We start from the raw sequence: 6276 nt of genomic DNA on the forward strand, positions 1-6276 counted from the left end.
GGGCTCTTAAACTCAGCCACTCCATGTTTCTTCCATAGAAACGTGACTTCCCATTCACTTTGAGAAAAGAGTAAAGTAGCCCTCTTTCTGCTAGTTTTACTGCACAATCATAAATGGCATGTTCTCAAAGGGGAGCCAGTCTGGAGGCTCTTTGATCACTACTAGGCCTCAAGGGTGTACTTCTAGTCTATAATACTGGTACCATACCATGAACATGTCAAGCCCAGACATTTTGCAAAGCTGTGCATGCAAGCATATCTGGGGACATGGGTCTAAAGGTGTGAATAATTTTTGCCCCTTTCTCCTGAAACTTGGCAACTTGTAAGGCAGAGCAGGTTCTCACACATGCAACACTGACGTTTGCACCTTCAACTGGTGCCGCATTACGGCCCTGTTAAGAAGGGGTGGGTGGGTTCTGGTTTCCTCATGCAAAATAAATAGCCAACTTCTAGTATTTTACATGCAGCTGAAAGTTTAAGGCAGGGAAGTTGTGATGTCGTTTCTGTAGCCAGATTTGCTTTCTTGAGAATGGGAAGAATAACACACCATTACATTGATTGGGGGGGGGGGGAACGACGCTCACTTGCTAAATCCAGGTGGCTAACCCTTGGTCTGGAAGGTGTGTGCTGATTTGCATACACAAACACCCAAGTTATTCTGCTCCTGGCCTGATGGGGATGCAAATCACCCCCTCCTTGATCATCAAATAATCACTTGATGACCAGGGAGGGGGCGATAACCACACCTCAGCTGAGAAGGGGGCTGTGCCCCTGTATGTGCAAGAGTATGGATGTGGAGGGGAGGGAGGTTTGGCCAAGAGTGCATGTGGCTTTCAGACCAAAGCAGTCAGCAACCTTTGTGCTTGATACTACCTTGCATCAGCTTTTGAAAAGTCAAAAGACTACCATATTCTGAATACAGCGAACAGTCCTACCTAGCTCCGTTAGTAGTGTGTTGTGTGTGAGAGAGGGGTACACATCAGTGAGGGAAAACTTCACACTTTTGTGCATGTGCAGGTAGACAGCCCAATGTGAATTGTTTGAGGGTTGTATTATTGACTCCACAGCCAAGAAAATGATCAGTCTGATGACAATGGGAGGGAGCAATTTGCATCCCTACTAAGGAGCTTGGCTCTGCCCACCCCAATGCTGTGTCTGCTTTAATTGGCTAATCCTTTTCTGCCAAAATTGGTTGGGGGGTCAGGGAGAAAAGGACTGGAGAGGATCAGACTCTTGATGTAAAGAGTTGCAAGTATTTCTATGTAAATATCCCTAGCCTTCAGGTGTAGACCTGAATTTAGTGAAATATGTGCAGGGGCCTGGGGGGGGGTGTACGCTGGACCCGCCCGCTGCTCTTCTTGTCCTCCACAAGTTGGAAGATGGCTGTCAGAAGCGCCCCCTGTACTCAAGAGCCTCCCTGCATGTTTTTAGAGCTCTGGATTTTTCAGGGTTCACAAATTTGCCCTCCAACTTGCAGAAGAGCACAGGGGCTGGAGCTAGCACATCCTTTCTCTCTACTCTCCCCCCCCCCCCACACACACATTTTAGATAATATTGAATGTGCCCACCTGAAGAGGTCTTCTGTCTCTCCATAATCCACATCCACTTTAAAATGGAATTAGTTAACAGAGAAATCTGAGGGCTCCCTTGGACAAAAAACAAGGACACCAGCCAGGAATACCAGAGCAAAGCAGCAGCCTGCAGGCTTGGCCTTTATTGAAGACTGTCGCGACAGGACTCCCACCTGCCACAAGGTGGAACAAGATGGATGCCCCGAACAAAAGAGAACCGAAACTTTTATTAGCTGCTAATCCCCATGTTACACCCCCCCAAACTACATCACTAATACATCATGGTTACATCATGAAAGGGGAGGTTTGGTGGCAGTAATCTGAGCATCCTGGACCCTGCCCCATGGTTCCCCTTGCCCTCCACCAAACACCCATCAAGTGGAACAAAAAAGATATTTACATGTCCCTGTTTCCCAGCCAAATTAATCACACCCTTTTGTTTTCATCTGGGTTTGTTATTTCTGAAATGGCTACCTGTCTGGCACTCAGGTATCAGGATGCCAGGAATTATCACTCAGGCAGAGGGGCTGCTGAGTAGCTGAGCTCACATATCTATATGAATTTCTGATGTTTTCCCAGTGACCCAGTACAAAGATACATTTATCAGTTAATTGTTACATTTGATACTGTGCAGCAGAGGCCCTTTGAATAGATAGGAAGAAACTGTGATGAAGTGTTTTTTGGGGAAAGTCACAAAAGTGATTGGGCTGATTTTGGTAGTGGGCTGCATGTGCATGATATCGGCTGGAGGGGCAACCCCTCCAAAGCTATACATAAATTCCTGCAACATGAGGCTACAAGTCTATAGGGTAAAGACTGGCTTGTAAGGAATGGCGAACCGGGAAAGGCTTGGAAACAGTAACACAGCACAGTACAAAGGGTGATAATGTCATTCCATTTTTATTTTAGTTTGCAAAGCAGAGGGCACATACAACAGAGAGAGCCCATCAGTGTGGGAGATGATTGGAAGGGAAAGTGATAGTAGCATTAACACAGTATAACTGCTACAAGTCCACTGCAAGCTGTCTGGCATGTCACAGTTTAATAAATAACAAACAAAATGTAGTGGACTGGGTGGGATAAACCACCAGATACTTATTTATCTGAAACCCAACCAATTAGGTTTAAGGCTCGTTGGCATTAAACCTACATTTACTGGAGGGCAACTTCAATCAAGACAACATTATCAGGAAGACATCAATTCAGGTTCTCTTTCTGGGTTCATTTTCTTTTTATTCTGAAGACAAAAACACAAGACAAAGATCAGAGAAAAGCAAGGCTGCACAGGGGGCCATTACAGTGGCAATGAAGTTGTACAGAGATTCGAGATTCATTTAATTAAGCATGATTAACAAAGCTGGAGTACCAATCCCCAATTTATTATCACTTAGACTAAAAGTTTGTACATGTGATTCCTAAGGAAATTTCAGAGGCAACAGCAAATGAATTTGATATTTAAGTTTTTAAAGTGCATTTTTATTCTCTGACATTACTTCCATGTTGTCTAGAGAGCCTGTGGTGGCGATGGGAACACATGATCTGAATGTTCTTCACTGCTAACAGCTGTGTTCTGGTGAGTAAATAATTGTCTCATTGCCCAGTGGGGTTGGTCTTGTGTGTCTCCACCCCCCCCACCCCCAGGGCTCCTGTGCCTTTATCAGCTGTAAGGCTATCAGCTACCAAACTTTCTTGGGCCTTTAGCTCTAGCAGAAAACAGTGGCAATACTGATAGAGAACTTGGGCCATAATTGCTGGCGCAAAGATGGCAGAACACACACCCAAGTCTAAGTAAGTAAAGGCAAAAGGAAAGGAGGAAGTCATTAAGTGCCTCTAGTAAGTTAAAAATTTACAGATGCCTCACAGAAAAGCAGACTGGATTTCTATACTCCTCACTGTGATGCAGGCAATATGTGGGGTTAGTATTTAGTCAAATTATTTGCCTATTAAAAATATAGGTAGAAGCACTGACTTCTTAGCATACATATAATTTCCCCCTGAACCTAATCACACAGAAGAAAAGGTGGCGTCCCCATGATCTTATCCTCTGCTTGTCTTGGTTCTGGTTAAAAGAAACTAGGCTCTTCCATGACATCCGTCTATGTTAAAAGTTTAGCATGGAGCTTATTTCTTGCACCAAAGTTTCATTTAGGGATGCTGTCTCACGCCCTGAGCACAGAATATGATTCTCCAAACCTCCTGACGCAGAAGACAGAAATAACACCTTTTCTTTGTGGTCCAGTTATCCAGTGGTGTAGCGTGGGGGGTGCAGGGGGGGCCGGCCGCAACATCAGGGGGGCGCTCGCACTCGCAGCTCTCTGCCCCCTGCGAAAATCCATGGGTTAGGGGGCACAAATTACTTGCCTTGCCCCGGGTGCTGACAACCCACGCTACGCCACTGCAGTTATCTCACCCTCCCCACCCACATAAAATTTGCTGCAAGGAAGAGGGGAGATGACAGATGAGGGGGGAGGAAGGAGAGAGGAATCCTCTATGCTTTCAGTTCCCCCTCCAAATTCACACCCAAAATTCTAGCTAAAGTTGCTCCTGTGATGCTATTTTAGCATGACCTATGGACCAAGTCAGTAGAAAAGAGAGATTTAAGTTGCAAATCACATATGGAACTCAGTGGGCCTTACTTCTGAGTAGACATATATCTACTTCTGCTGTAAGGTTATGACCCTAAACACATTTAGCAGAGAACAAGTCCCATTTAACTTAAGAGGGACTACTTGCCTCTAAAGTAAACAAGCTTAGCATTGGACTGTAAGCTACTGTGTCTGTGCCAAAAGGAGTCTTACAAAAGTAGAATCCTGGGACTGGAAGTCTCAGCTTTATACTACTCATTTCCTTAATCCTAGCTTACACAACTTGGTTATGGTGGGGAAGGATTGTGCATGCTGTTTTCCTGCACAATAGCCAGTGATAAGTTGGCCAGGTGTACTGCTAACTCACATGCTGCATGTAAAAACACAACCCCTGTGATTGTTGCAGGGGACCACTTAACAGTGAACTGATGAGCATGGAACTCATCATGGTCTGGGGTTTCCTGCTTCTGCAGCATTCAGGAATCCTGATATCTATTAAGTACAAGAGGTGGCTTTTATCGGGGTAGTCAATGTGATCCGTCCCCCCTCCCCGATGTTGGGTTCCAATTTTCACTAGCCCCCCCCCCCCAGCATGTTGAATGGGCAGGGACAATGGGAGCTGCAACCTAACAACATCTGGAAGGCCCCATGGTCTCTCTGTTAGACTTGTCGGAGTGACATTGCCGCACTGAGTTTCTCATCTCCACTCCTATACTTTAATACAAATTACTGTGTCTGTTGGGAACAGGGCATTGAGTCTATCTATCCTACTGGTTAACACCATCATTAAATCACGTGGCGACTGGAGCTGGGAAGTGGGGTATTCTCTTGGAGGATGCCAGTCCTTGTCAAAGTGTCACCTACAAACCAGTTCTAAGAAGGGAAACTGTTGCTAACAAGGTCACAGTAATTGCAGAAATAACTTACTTGACTCGTCTGTTTACACTGCAGTTGGTTTTGGCTTTGTGCTTGGCTCTTTGCTTGCATCTCCATGGGTTTCTTCAGTTGGCAGGATAAGTGAAAAATCTCCTGATTCTACGCTCTCTGGGGCGGCCTCTGAAGTTGGCTCTGTACTTGGCTCCTTGGTTGGCTCTTTGCTTGCCTCTGTGCCTAGTTGAATAAGATGTGAACCTCCTTCTCCGCTTCCTTCCCCACTTCCTTCCCCGCTTCCTTCCCCGCTTCCTTCCCCGCTTCCTTCCCCGCTTGCTTCTCCGCTCGCTTCTCCGCTCGCTTCTCCGCTCGCTTCTCCGCTCGCTTCTCCACTCGCTTCTCCACTCGCTTCTCCGCTTGCTTCTCCGCTTGCTTCGCCACTTGGCTCTTCGGCTGGCTGTGTGCTGGGCTCCTCACTTGGCCCTGCGCTTGGCCCTGCGCTTGTTTCATCAGTCGGCACTTCTGTGCTTTTTTCACCACCTGGTTCTTTGCTTGACTCAAGCGTTGTCCCCTCGCTTGGTCCTGTGGTTGGTTCCTGGGTCACAGGCGCAAGAGAAGCCTCTGGAAAATTAAAAACAGCAACATTTATAAAATGCCAGGTGTCTGCTGTTGCCAGATATCAAGAACCTGGGTACTGACATACACCAAACTCCTATGGCAATGTACTCAGAAATAATCATCATCCCAGAATGTTGAGGCATGATTAACTTTTCCATCTAGCATTAGAAGAATTTAACGAAACGCTAAGACTAATATTCCTTAAACTATGCATTTGTAAAGTGTTTTGCTTACCTTGTATGATCAGAACAAGAGCTAATGCTGAGAGAATTGCAATTTTGGGCAACATTGTTGGCTATCAGCTCCTGGTAATAGGCAAGCAACTGAGAAACAAGCTGAAGTATCCCATGGGAAGTGATCTTCGGTTGTATTTATTGAAGCAAATCCTTTGCCTCCACCTACTCCAAAATCTATCTCCACCCTCAACGGAAGTTGCAAGATGAAACCCTTTAACATACTCAAGACTCAGAATAGGATCAGGAATCACCATTCCCATTGGTAAAATTCCACTTTGCTATCTCAGAGCAAGATAACCTTTATGCAATGACCTCAAAGGAAAATTACAGGTGTTTGTTGGGGGGGTGGGGTGGGTATAGCAATGGAAAAGACTGACAGAGGATAAGGCCCATAAGA

General features: G+C 45.7%; 1 long non-coding RNA gene across 1 annotated transcript; it reads right to left on the bottom strand.

Moving 5' to 3' along the window:
- Positions 1–2454: 2454 nt before the first annotated feature.
- On the bottom strand, positions 2455–6005 carry LOC308570429. Its single transcript, XR_014001171.1, has 3 exons — positions 5878–6005; positions 5083–5646; positions 2455–2807 (listed from the first exon to the last, which is right to left on the bottom strand). It is a non-coding gene; the product is annotated as an uncharacterized lncRNA (long non-coding RNA).
- Positions 6006–6276: the final 271 nt, after the last annotated feature.

This window comes from Podarcis bocagei (assembly GCF_964188305.1).
Source record: "Podarcis bocagei genome assembly, chromosome: 12".
NCBI classification, from domain to species: Eukaryota; Metazoa; Chordata; class Lepidosauria; order Squamata; family Lacertidae; genus Podarcis; species Podarcis bocagei.